Source organism: Mauremys mutica, chromosome 25 (genome assembly GCF_020497125.1).
Source record: "Mauremys mutica isolate MM-2020 ecotype Southern chromosome 25, ASM2049712v1, whole genome shotgun sequence".
Lineage (NCBI taxonomy): Eukaryota > Metazoa > Chordata > Testudines > Geoemydidae > Mauremys > Mauremys mutica.
This window is the reverse complement of record NC_059096.1, coordinates 2,625,922-2,640,585: the sequence shown is the minus strand read 5'-3', so window position 1 is coordinate 2,640,585 and position 14,664 is coordinate 2,625,922.

Below are 14,664 nucleotides of genomic sequence, written 5' to 3'. Positions count from 1 at the left end.
GTGAGGCATCCACACTATGCCTCACAGAGTGCTTCCTGGTGCACTGCTCTATTGCCAAGAGCGGAGCTCTCCCCAAACAGTGAGTCTGGCGCACGAGGATAGTGGCTATATCCAAGAGGGGAGGGCTTGTCATTCTTTTGTTATTTCGCCTCCACACTGAGGTGAGAATAGACTGCAGCACATTTAGCACATCTACCAGAACCCACATACTGATGAGAAACAGAAAAAAACCACTCCTCCCTCATGACCATCTTTTCCACTCAACAGCTACGTGGGAAGGGAACAAGTTTTCTCCAGTGGTTTGTTTGCAGCAAGGAAGCCAAGGTAAATCTATCTAGGTTATTATATTGGCTCCCATCACCAAGCTGATCTCCCCTGTCTCTAAATGCTCAACAGCTTCCAAGTCAGCAAACAAATTTCCTCCTCTTCTTCTTATTTGTCTGTGGTTTGCATTATCATCTGCTAAATATCTCACCTCACACTATCCGCCTCGAAAGTCTCCGTGGCTATGTGATACCCCTGCTCCTTCCCCACCATCATATCACTCCAGGAATTTCAGAGAAATCAAAGGTTCCTGACTAAAGGTCCAGTTTCTGCAGCAGTGCCCTCCTCTCCTTGTGGGACAGTGTCACTGCAGGAGCTTTTGACTCTGAAGGCTATGGTATCCCTCCTTTGGCCTGATTCTTCCCTTTCTGGCCCCTCAGTACACAGGACGGACCCCAGGAGCTTCCCGAGCATACTGCCTCTGCAGAACTCCTAGCGCCTGTGAGCGAGCATGAGGAGATGGTTCCTCCAGGTTAACAAGGAGGCACACTGCAAAAGGTGGAGAGAGTGATCCTCCATGCTGGACTGGATCACCTGCTCTTTGGAGGGACTTTGTCCTGTGCTGCTCTCCCCTAACTGTGCTTTGCATAATCCTAGTTGTCTCTCTCACACAACGGACCAAATAAATCCATGATGCAACCCCAGTGACTGCAATGCATTTACGCCAAAGATGAATTTAGCCCAATAACTAGAACCATTACACTAGCAAATCGTTCTCCTGCAAGCATTACACTGATGGTGAGGGAGGGAGGAAGAAAAAATATTCCCAATGATTTCTGTGCCAACTCTGTAAAATTGCAGAACACACAATGTGGAGTGGCTCTGAAGTTTTAATCAGTCCTCACTTGGGATGATCTACAAAAATTCGCTTGTGGCTTTCTAAGCACATACCACCATGATATAAGTCTCACACACTCTTTCTTTCTCCCTATTTCTCTAGGTATATGTAGGTCCATTTAACAACTGAGTCTCTGACACTTTTTACTTTGACTACACAACTTGCAGAAGCAGATGTCCTACCTTTGAGAGAGATTCCCCCCCCGTGTTTTTTTTTTTTTAATACCGCTTCCTGGAATGAGGTCTGAAGAGAAAAACCACATTGTAGGGCAAGTAACACATTTAGAAATGTAGATGGAAAGGATTTGACTTACACACTTACTGTATATAGGAGTGAGTGGAGTTGGCAGGATGGTCATATTCTTCTGAACCCTCTCTTGGCCAGCAGTTACCAGATGTATAGGAGCCAACCTGAGCCTAATGCAGTGTCAATACAGAGTAATTCTGGCTGCGGTCAGAGACAACGAGAGTGGGGCAGCCAAGCAGATGTTGCAGTGTCTTCTGCAGCTTCCTGTATGCTCTTCACATGGGTTATCTTCAAAGCTGTCGTTCCTGCTACAGGTTAAATTATAAGTTGTCAGAGACGAGTGAATCTATGTAAATAACTTTCTGCAAGGTGCAGCTAGAAATGTTAAAAATAACAATGCACTATGTTTTCACTGTAAAATATCATCACCCCCGTTGCTTAGCAGCCATGTTCGTGTTTTTTCCCGAAAAGGAGATTGTGTCGGTGACCATTAGCTCAGAATCCTAGCAGACTGTTATAACTGCCTTCTCTGCAAGCACAGGTACACTGGTCCCTCGGTGCCCCTCCTCCATGATTGTCCTGTCCAGGTTACCATACTTTACAGACAAAAACAGAACAGAAGAGGTTAACGTCCCAATGGCAGATGACTGATTTCAGTAGTCAGGTGTATGGAGATGGATTTTCTGTAGGGAAAACTGATAAAGAAGAGTATGGCAATCCAGTACCCCACCCCCATTCCTCTGTTGTCCTTGATGCTACTAACTTGGCTCGAGGGGAGTCAGGAGGAGGAAAGGATAGATTAGGAGTGCTCCCTTTATTGAGGAGATGTGTCTGCTTCTGTGCTCAGTGGTATGGTTTCTTGCTGCTCCTTGGTTATCATATGACAGCACTAGCTCAAAATGCTTCTTATCATTTTTCAGGTAGCGGGGTCAGGACAGGGGGTCAGGCCCTTCCTCCCTGATGTGCTCCAATCCACAGCGCCCCATGCTTTTCTTATCTCCAGGCTGGAGGCTATTTGGAAGCTTCTGCTTGTGAGTGGAGGATCATATAACACCTACGCCTCCCATCCAGTTCTGGGTGCAATTCAAAGTGTTGATGATTACCTATTACAGGGGCTAAACTGACACTTGACATTCAGATTACGCGAAGTTTTAAGAAACTTTTCATGTTGGGCCTGACCCAGTCAAGTCACTGCCAAGTGGCCCTTTAGGAGAGGAGAATCCTCTCATTAAATATACATTAAATACAGATACATTAAAATCCAGATTAATTTTTTTTTTCCAAACAAACCATATGAGAGAGAGGATTCAGGAAGTGACAGATATCATTATGCTAGATCCACCTTTTACTACTGCCAATCAAAACTGCAAGAAAAGAAGAAGAAGAAGAAGAAATCAGCATTACAATTCATTACATGAAAACCCAATTCTAAAACTGGTTAGGAATTGTCCATTAGAATGATGTTTTGGTAGCAACCTCCCCTCCCCCCCACCCACATTCACTTTCCACAACATTAGACTCTTCTACAGGAAATTAAAAATAAATCGAAACAAAATTTGGTTCAACCCGATGAGAAACATTTTCGTTTGCTGCAACGAACTGAAACATTTTGTTTTGAATCAGTTTAACATTACATTGAATCTGCCTAGGATGTTGAAGTATCTGAACTACAATTCCCCTGAAGCACTACATGTCCCCATTCTCTTCTATGGGCTGTATTTCTTGGCTGGACTATATCTCCATGATGCCCTGAACCATGTGATGCATCATGGGAATCAAATACCTGCAGTGCATCATGGGAGATGTAATCTGGCCAGGTAGCCTGGCTCACAGAGAGTAATGATGGCAGAAGGCACCTGAATACACCACTCAAGAGGCTCTGTGCCAAAACAGATATTAAACTGTATCTGCATATCTGACCCAAAAGGAAATGATTCAAGATTTCCAAATCAAAATTTTTCTGAATTTTTCACTCCACAAAATTTTTTTATTATTTTGACTTTTTGTCCCAAACAAACGTTGAGATATCAGAATTTCCCATCAGCTGGAAATTCCAATTTTTGCTCACTGCCACCTATTTCCATGTACTGAAGTGCAAAGAATCAGCCAAATTGCATTTCATGGATTATCTCATAAAATGCACTGAGCTAGCAGTATTAACAAATCCTTTCCAACTAAGGGATTGAAATCATCCCAGCAGAGAGTAAGGCTAAGGGTACGTCCAGACTACCTGCTGCATCGGCGGGTAGCGATCGATTTATCAGGGATCGATATATTGTGTCTCATCTAGATGCGATATATCGATCCTCAAACGTGCTCCCGTTGACTCCACAACTCCACCAGGGCGAGTGGCAGTAGCGGAGTCGACGGGGGGAGCCGCGGCCATCGATTCCACGCTGTGAGGACGGGGGAGGTAAGTCGAAATAAGATACATCAACATGCGTATCTGACATTGACACCCCCTGCCCCAGTGTAGACCAGGCCCAAGTATCAGAAAAAAGGTTTTGCATTGCCAAGTAAAACGCTGAAGGCTAAATTCAAATCTCAGACATACTGGTCCCTGCCCTCCCTCCACGCCCTTTCTGTACTGCCACACATTACGGTACTGTGGAGGAATGCCTCTTGATGTATGGCGGCCCAGACTACTACCCACCCTTCTGCTTGCCCTCTGACCCAGCTGGGAAGATTTCTCCCATAATCACTGAAGGAAGCCCAGACTCATCTAGGCTGGGAAATCAGTAGGTCACTAAGGGGGAAGATTTCCAAAACCACTTAAGCGCCCAACTCCCACTGATTTTCAATAAGAGTTGGGTATCTAACTGCTTTTGTGAACTGCCCCCTAAATGAAAGTGCAGTGAAGCACCTGAAACTTTGTGGAGACAACTCTGCCATCTTCTCCCTATGTGCACAGTTACCCTTTCTGTGCCAGAGAAGCGCAGAAAAATTCCCTAAGCAAAATAAGATACACAGGAGAGCCAGAGTGTCACATCTCTGGATTCTCTCACCAGAAGTTTTGCTTCTAACTTCCTAAATGTGCCTGCCAGTTCTCAAGCTGGTAATACAGAGTTTCGGGGCGGGGGGGAACCCTGGAAAAGTTCAGTTTCACAGAAGTCAGTGTGCCCTTTAAACAAACAAAATAGCAGAAGTGAAATCTCGAGGGAATTCTTAACATTAAAAGCCAGGGTGAGCTGGCATACATCAGCCGGGGGTAATTTTGTGATTTTAGGGGATATCCTGAAAGAGCATGTGAATATTCTCTCCTGATGTGGTTGTTCCAGTGACACCCATCCACACGAAGGAGGAAGCAAGCGCCTGTGCAGCAGGCACATCTTGCAGATAATCAGAGCCAGGCAGTTCGCCAGAAGGATTCAGAATCCCAGCTAACCACAAGTCCACGTGACTCAGCATTCTCTGTTGGCCACACACATGTAAAGGGCACACACATGCTGTCACTGGGAATCCACCTCCCTCTCAATTATGCTACTTTGCTTCTCTTCAGTTCTCTTTTTGTTTTAAGAAGTAGGATAGTTTGGTGTGGGGTTATATTTAATATGCATTTTAGGGAATAATTTAGCATTCAAAGCAGGAGCTGAGCGTCAGGACTCTTGGGTACTTTTCCTGTTTCTTCTACTGACATGAGCAAACCACTTGGCAAGTTCTCTGCACATTTACCCAATGTCCATATGCTAAGGAAAGTGGCTCCCAGACTCTCACATTTGTGTCATATGAACTAAGCAGAGCTGCTTTAGACAAAGCTGCCAGGCCTGTAGCTCCAGGGAGGCCAAAGGGCCCAGGCTTCACCAGGAATAGGACACTAACCGCGATGGGATTTAACTAGAAGCCAATGTAAAGCCCAGAGCTGGCTAAATGTGTAGAAAACCCTGAGTTTTAGTTCTGCCCACGGTAAGGGCTTTATATAGCTTTCCAGACAGACGTCTGATGCAAATCGATGAGATGAACAATAGTACAGGTAGGAGAGATTCACCAGAGTGAATATATGCCTGCAAGCAGGCATTGTTCTTTATAATTCAGGTGGAAGCAGTAAACAAAGAGAGGCACGAAGAACTGTTAATAATAAGCACCAATGTGGTGAAGTCATTGACACAACTGAGACAGCTCCAGAAAGCAGGTGTGCTGGCAGCAAAGAATGAACCTCCAACAGGAGGATGAGAGAGGAGATATTGAGAGGAGGCCAGACCTGGCAGAGCACAGGGTGGTTGTAGAGTTTGTATAAAGATGAGATCACAGGGATAGCTGCGGTCATGATGCCTATGAAGGACCTGGAAGAGAAGGAGCATGGTTTTGTAGATGAGGAACCAACAGAGGTCTTCACAACATGGGTATGAGGGTGAGGGCCTGCTGCAGCCTCCTGAACTTAGGATATAAAGCCTGGTTTACACTACAAAGTTAGGTTGATGTAAGGCAGCTGTAAGCGTCTACACTGAAATGTAGCTCCTACCAGTGATGTAGTGGGTGAGTTACGACTTCATAGCTCCACCTCTGCAAGAGGCGTAGCACTTCAGTTGATGTAGTTAGGTCGACACAATGTCAGTGTAGAAGCTGCGTTGCTTACGTTGATTGTTTCTGCCTTTCAGAAACTGTCCCACAGTGCCCCATACCGACAGTTAAATCGGCGCAAGCACTTCTGGTGAGACGCACAACAACAGATGGAGTGTAGTGTGGATGTGTACAACTGATTAAATTACTGCGGTGGCTGTTTCTCGACGTAACTTAGGTCCACTTAATTTTGTGGTCGAGACTTGCCCTTAGAGATGTAGGATGTCCCAAGGGGAGGGAGTTTCAGACATCAAAGTGAGAAGGAGCAAATGGATGAAGGAGCCATTCAGCTGAGTGAGTGGCAAGGAGAGGCAGGCTGGTCTGGGCTGCAGAAGGAATAATGCAATAGTTTAGGCTTGCAAATTGGATCAACGTGCAAAAGAAAGTGAGGGCAGTTAACTCCTGGAGCCGAGGAAAGTGCTGGCTTCTCTATCACCCAAAGTCTTTAAGTCAAGACAGGACGTCTTTCTAAAAGATCTGCTCCAGTTAGTTGTACCACAAATCACTGAGCCTGTTTCAGAACGAACTGGGTGAAATTCTCTGGCCTGCATTATGCAAGAGCTCAGACTTGAATGATCATAACAGTTCCTTCCAACCTTATATTCCATGAATCTATGAAATCTCAGAGTCAATGATGCTTCCAAGATTACACTGAAAGGGTGGAGGTCAGAGTTGAGGAAAGAGAGGTAATGACTTATGAGACATTAAGAGAACTAACTGTGCATAGGTTGGCTAATCAATGGCTAAGAGGGGATACAATAGTTAACAGTCTCCAAGTATCTGAAGGGTGTTAACACCAATGCGGGAGAATAATTATTTAGGATGGAACAAGGATGTGTAATTAGGTTTAATGGGATGAATCAAAAGAGGGAATAATTAGGCTGCATAGAACAAAAAACTTTCTGCATTGTCTGGATCACTTTAATTGTTATTCTTCACCTCAAAAGTTCTATGATTCTCTGAACACACTCCATCCTTGATAGAAAACAACAGGGTATGCAGACTTTTAGTTTGAATTTTTATGCTCTCATCACCATGCCACAATTCTCATTTTTATGTCTGTTCATTTCTTTCATGCTTAAGGACTCCTAAAATGGTGATGGGATTTCAAAGGATGCTTTCTTGCCCCATCTCAACAGAACAAGAGAACAAAGAACAGAACTAAGCTCTAGCTGTTTACAATGAATTGTGGCCTTTCACATCTAGCAGATGTGTAAGCAGGGCTCAGAGTGATGTTGCTGTGAAATGATGTGCCGCCTCGACAATAACAAAAAGCCACTTCAAAGAAAGCCCTGAAGGTCAAAAAGCCAACGAAAGGAAAGAGGAGAGAACAAAACAGCAAGAGACAGGAAAAAAACCACAGAAAGGACCAATCCTGCAGACCTACAGCTTGCCAGGTGAACGCCCATTGGTTTCAATACGAGTTTCTTATGAGGAAAGTTTGCAGGATCTGGCTTCAAATCACTATCAAAAGCCAGTAAGATAAACAACGCTTTGTACTTTTAGAACATCTGCCATGTTAGGTCACCTCACAGCACTTTACAAATACTGATTAAGCTTCAGAAGCCCCTGTGAGAGGTACGTAATTATCACAGGAGTCATTCTACAAAGCAGGAAACTTAGGCCTGGTCTACACTAGAGAAGCAGCTTACGTCTACACTACCTCTGTATCTACAATGATGCTTCCGCCGATATAAATCGCCCACTACATCAGGGGTTGCAACCTTTCAGAAGTGGTGTGCCGAGTCTTCATTTATTCACTTTAATTTAAGATTTCGCATGCCAATAATACATTTAAACCTTTTTAGAAGGTCTCTTTCTATAAGTCTATAATATATAACCAAACTATTGTTGTATGTAAAGTAAATAAGGTTTCAGAATGTTTAAGAAGCTTCATTTAAAATTAAATTAAAATGCAGAGCCCCCCAGACCAGTGGCCAGGACCCAGGCAGCGTGAGTGCCACTGAAAATCAGCTCGCGTGCCGCCTTCGGCACCCATGCCATAGGTTGCCTACCCCTGCACTACATCGACTTAGTATCTCCACCTCTGCAAGAGGCGCAGCACTTAGGTTGATGTAGGTAGAGCAACGCAGTGTGTGTAGACACTGAGTTACTTACATTGCCTGTTGGGTGTCAGCCCCGATGATGATGTCTGACAGCTGGAGCCCTGCTGCCACCTCCTGGTGAGGGATTGCAGGCAGGGAGAGGAGAGCCCCAGCCTGGCCACCACCTGGCTTGGGCTCTCCTCCCCTTTCTCCCTCAATCCCTCACCAGGAAGCGGTAGTGGGGCTCCGGACTCTCAGACCTAGCAGTGGGACTGGCGGTGCCCTGCAGTGCCAGTTAAATCAGCGGAAGCGCTCGGGGTGAGGACGGGCACTGCCGACAGGAGCTAGTGTGAACATCAAAAAACGCAGTAATTACTTGGTGGCTGTACATCGACCTAAGTGAGGTCAACTTAATTTTGTAGTGTAGACAAGGCCTAAGAGTCACACAGAGAGTTCACCTTTCCTGCTGCAACCATTAGAAAGACCACTTGTGATCACTAACAAAGAACGTCTCTGTCCCAGTCCCAGAGAAGAAAGGATTTGGGGATTCTGGCAACAGAGGACTGTTATACCTATTCTGTGAGCACTCACTTCTGAAGTTAAAGGGTTATGGTCAATTCAGTAAAGGAGCGAAGGTCACCCAAAAGGATGACCAGCTTAAGATGTTGTCCATTCAAGACAAGATCCAAATGCTTAAGAATCTGGCTCATGGCAGCTTGTGAGAGCCTGTATCTTGTCCAAGTGCCATCCCCAGCCAAGTGTATAAAAGAAACTGAACAGAGCAGTCTGCACTCACGCAGTGCCCCCACTGCGAACAGGGCCAGCAGCTGGGGATACTCTGATCTGGTGAATGCAGGAGATTGTGTCTAACTCCCAGGCATATGGGTGCTTTTGAAAACCCCACTAGGTGTCTAACTGCATATGCAGGGGCCTAAATACCTTCAAAAACCAGGACCTTTGTCTTCACTGCCTTAAGGTGTGTTCTTATAGCAAGAAAGCGAACGCGTGTTAGTGCTCTTAATGTAAAATCCTAGCGGAGGCTAGGCACTGTAGTTTTTGCCACAATGTAGCTAGTTAAGATCAAACTTGGCAGGAGGGGCAGGGGTATAGTGTTAAACTTGCCTAGTTACATTGTGCTTAAATAGCCGACTCCTGGTCTTCACTCAGTTTTACAACGAGAACATGCATTCGGTATCCCGTTCTAAAAACCCATCTTTTTTGGCAGTGAAGACACATCATCAGTTTAGTGTTGTTCTGCACCACAGACTGAAGTTGTTTGCACTTTCTTATCACCTTTCCCCAAGAATCATAAAGAACTTTGCAAACATTAGGGACCAAAATTTGCTCTCTGTTAAATAAGTGTAACTCCAGATTACTTCCACTAATAATTGAATTGACTGCAATGGAGTTACTCCAGATTTACACCGATGTATCTGAGAAAATAATTTGACATATACTAATTGCATGGCAAAGCCTCCGTGTAGCAAAACAAACAAACAAACTCGTACACACTGAGTGCCTGGAAAGTTAAGAAAACAGGTATACTTGGCTGTATGATGTGTATTGACTTCTTTCTGTAATGCATGCAACAGACTCGGCCAGTGGATTCTGAAGGCATTTACTGACATTCTATGTGGTTCTTCTTCCTTTCGACCACATTTTCTCACATTTTGCAAAAACAACCTGAAGTTAAAATCTTGTGCAAAAACCCCACAAGACCCTTGAAGCTTTTTAGTTTTTGGGGAACTCAAGGTAGGCTGCAGATCTTGGGACAAGGTGCACAGAGCCACTAAATCCCATTGACAAGATACTTCATGCAAACAGTACCTGGCAGATTGACACTTCACTCTGATGTGCATCATTTTCAACTGCTTTCCTTTGCATGTAAAATCGGGCTTAGCAATCAATTATATTCCATATTAAAGGGACTGCTGTTGGTGACACATAGACGGTGTCATTACATTTCTCAGCTGTTCCTGGATCCCATCTTTTCTTTCCTTTCTTTAAGCACACGCAGAATGGATTCTGCACAAGTTCTTCCAAGGCATCGCTTTGCTTTCTGCTTGCTGCATGTGAAAAGTGGCTTTACATTTGACAATAAAAACATATTATGGTGTTTTCTTGATTTGTTCACTTATTTCTCTCATAGCTTGGGATAGGCAAGAAATCCACAGCCGTTACTCACAGTCAGTGATGGAGGAAAATCAGAAAGTTTGTATGAAATATATTATAATATGGGATCAATGTCTCCTACAGCCTTAACAGGCAGGGAAATATACTTCCAAATTAGATAACTGCAGTTTCAAGCTCTGATCAGAATTTGATAAGCCGTGTGTAATGTGCCTAACTAGAGATTCCTGCTGCTCTCCTTTCTGGAGTTCATTGCTGATAGCCTTCCAAGCCAGAACAGAATAAAAATCTACATTCTTATCCCTGACAGCTACTTAACTGTAATTCTTACTGTATCTTGACAGCTATAGATAAAAGCTTACGAGGGACACCTGGTGGCTGCATTTGCTGTAGTCCTTCATGACCCTCATTCATTAATCCATCTCTCTCCAATTCTTGCCTTGGCTCCATATAATGGAGACGAACTGTCTCGGTAATTCACTCATTGATTTATGAACCTGGGATCGGTTTGTTTTGACCTAACTATTTGATTGGCCCTGGTAGCTACTTCTATTAAGGAAATGCATCTTTATTTTGGCGGGGGGGATAAGCAAAGGTGCAGATAAAGGACAGTTTATGCTTTATGCATAAATGAAGGCACAAAAGCTTCCAGAGCCAGATTCTCCTTTTCATGCCACAGAAGCTGTTTCCCCCAGATCAGCTCAACAAGCCAGAAGGAGTCTCTTTACTCACTGACAGTCCTCGGCACACTCCCCTACTTAGGGTAATTAATCCCCACTGCCCTCAATGGCTGGGCTTTGTGGTAATCCTTGTACTTAAACCCATGTGAGATCCTGCTGATTAGCCATTGCTAGAGAGAGTCCCAGATCCACAAAGGTCCTTCAGTGCCTAGCCCCCAGAGTTTTAGGCTCCACTGCAACACACAAAACTCCAGCTCAGCTGCCACCTAAACACAATCAGCACCCACATTTTTTGCAGAAAAAAGTTCTTTAGGTGCTTAAGATTCTGCTTCTGGGCACATGCACTGTGGCCCCACTCCAGGCACCCAGCTGCCTATCTCCTACTTCAGCCCCCGAATGAACCACAGATCAGGTAAAGACAGGTGGACAGATGCCTATCTTGGCCACAGGCCCAATCAGGTAGGCATGCTCAGATGCTGCCTCCCAGATCGGGTCCCATTCAAAATCTCACATATGCTGGTTGCTGCCACCTACACCTTATAACTTTTCACCTGGAGGCTAGACCACTTGCCTGGGATGTGGGAGACTCAGGTTCAATTCCTCCTCAGACACAGAAGGGGGAAGAAAAAGGATTTTAACAGGGGTCTCCCTCACCACCGAGGTGGAACAGCTTGAGATACTCTGATGTGGCTCTTCATCAAATTCTCCTACTGAAGCTGTTCCACTGTATATAAATCTTTAAAAAGTCTCAGAGCCAAGCAGAGTGAGAATGACTCTGCAGCCTGGTTGTCAGGGCACGCACCTGGGAGACCCAGTATCCAATCCCCCATATGTATCACCAAGAGGTATAGGAGACCCCAATTAAAATCCTCTCTCCCCCGTTTGAGTAGGCACTTAAATCTGGGTCTCCCATGTCCCACGCAGGTGCTCTAACCATTGGTGCTATAGGAGATTCTGATGAAGGGCTCCCTCCTCTCTCTTGCTGAAGCTGTTCCACTCTGTGTAACTAATTAAAGAGAGTCATTGGAGCATGGTGACTGGACTCTGGGGAAAGAGTCAATTTGCATGAACAGTTTAGCCACAGTTCTGTCTGCTGGGGTGTTCCTCAAAGCATTCTGGGAAGTCTCTTCTTGACTTGAAGGAATACTGCTTTGCTGGTGCTTCCTATAAACTAGATGTTAAAACCAGAACAAAATAATCCTAATAAACTTTGATTTGGCCACAGTTCTCCTGGTTGGGCTGTCCTCCCTGATTCAGGCCAAATCAGCTCTTCCACCCTGGCATCTTTTTATTTTAGTCTTTTTCCCCTTGGTGGTCCCCTTCCTGCTGGTATCTCCCTGTTCCGAGAACAGAGAGAGATCTCTTTCCCCGAGCAGGTCTTGGTTAGTTGGGAGAGACAGGAGCCTTGCCCTGCTCTCTGTTCAAGGCTCCTGGTCCAGGGACTTAATGGGAAAGTAGACCAGGTCTCCCCTCCTCCCCCCAAACACAAACTATTCCCCCAATACTGCTTCCTCTCTCTCTGTAACTGCCTCTCCCATTTTCCTAGGCTTTTGGGGATCTCAAAACTCCCCAAACCTTAACAGGGGCATTCTATGGAATGTGGTCTGGCTGACCCGTAGGCCCTACTACCCTTAAGGGGACAGATCACTCATTACAACTCCCCACTTCTTTCAGACCACTTTAAGCACTGGTTCTGAGCCAAGGCCCTGTCACAGGCTTAGGAGGTGGCGTCCTGCTTTCTTTTGGCTGAAACATAAAACAAAGGTCCTCTGAGCTTCCTGGGCATTTAAAACAGCACAGCATTGCTTTGTGGGTGGACAAGTGTTAACCTCAGTATCCCAAAATTCTGGCTTAGGCAGAATCAAATTGCCTATCTAAATTCCCCACTTAACTTTCACATAGATACATTCTTCTTCTTCAATTCCTGCCCTGAACTGTTGTACAACATTGATGTATGTTTTAAACGGCAGCCTCATTTAACTAGAAGGATTTAACCTTCATCCCCCACCACACAAGTGAGTCATCCTAGTTACCACCCATGTAACAGTTGATATTTACTTTATTCACTTTGATATTTAATCTGTCTTGGTCTCCCTGGAGATTATTTCTTAAATAAACAGCTATTTACATAAAAATGCATATCCTACTTGATACGGATGAACTTTACAAAAGTATTCCAAAGGATACTCAAGTGATTTTTCCAAATTAGTAGCATTAGTCTAAAAGAAATGCACTTCCCTGTTACGTAGAAAACCAACTTCAGCCAATTTGGGACAGATTTTTAAAAGGTATTTTAGGCACCGAAAGGTGTAGGCAGGCACCTGGTGGGATTTTCAAACATGCCTAAGCAGGTTAGGCCCCTAAATCCAATGGATTTCAATGTACTTGAGGCAGCTAACTTGTTTAGGCACTTTTGTGCCTATCTATAGCTTTAGGTCCCTAAATACCTCTGCCGATCAGGGCCTGATGTTGAGATTAATCCCACATCACTCAAAGCTTTCTGCACTTTTCCTTTTCTTATGCTTTCACGCCTGGGTTTCGCAGTGGCGTTACTGATAGAAATAAGGAAACCCTTTACTTACCTGGGCTACTTGAACCAATCTGAAAACTTTTAATAAAAATCCACTAGTGGGTATTGGAGGCATAGCTTGGAGAGCTGTCAGGGAAAGAAGAAACAGATTTGGCCTACTTGCTTCTAGCCCCACTAGTGGGCACACTGCAAAACAGCAGCGTTAAAGGCGTCCAACCTTGGCCTCTAATACTCACAAATGTGCCTCATCATGTACCTAATTATATAATGCCTATGCAATCCTTAACTGTGTTATAACGTAGGGGGACATTTCTCCTCACCCTAGCTCAGTTTATGCCCTGACGCATAAGGATTTTAAAATTTGTATCCTATTATAATTATAAATGTTCTTATTAATAATGATGTTTATGGAGGTAGTCAAGTATCAGAGGGGTAGCCGTGTTCGTCTGGATCTGTAAAAAGCAGCAAAGAGTCCTGTGGCACCTTATAGACTAACAGATGTATTGGAGCATGAGCTTTCGTAGGCGAATACCCACTTTGTCAGATGCATGTCAGGCACACACTCCTAAGAAGGTAGTGTGTGCCTACCAACCCAGATTGGAGCCCCATGTGCTAGGCACTGTACAAACACAGCGTGGTTGACCGTTCTTGCCCAGGAATTTGCAATCTAAATAGGCCAGGCTACAACACAAAATCAAGTGAACAATGTGACAGCAGCCGTCGTTGTTCCATGAGTTTTTCTGGGGAGTGGGATTAGTTACGCAGGGATAAGCTATTACACCAAATTAGATGTGTATTCATTTCAAGTTTATTCTATGTCCTTGAGCTGGTACTTAAAATGTTTTTGCAGGTTTATCACTTACTAGAGATTATGTAAAATAGGTTCCATGGTGCTCAGAAGAATTTTTATCACTGAAAAATTTACCTGCTCCTTTTCATACACACCCTTTACTGCAAGACACCCTGTCTCTGCCAGTAATTACTGTCAATTAAAATATGCCATGAGAATATGTTCTTGATGAAGACACAAAACAACTTAAAAAAACACAATCTTGCAGATAAAAGCTGTTACAACATAGGAGTTCACAATAACTAGGTCTCTTAATGTCAGCAAAGTCTTATTACAGAAGAAAGGAATCTCTGCATCTAATCAAAGGAATCACTTACCATTTTCTGAATGGGAGCTCAGCCAATAGCACCAATACTTCCTCATTTCTGAAGAACATACAATATTGATTGGATACAGCTCAGCAGCATAACTTGAAAAAATCCCAGGGCTATCCAGGGAGAATAAAAAGAGTTAGTGTGTCAGGT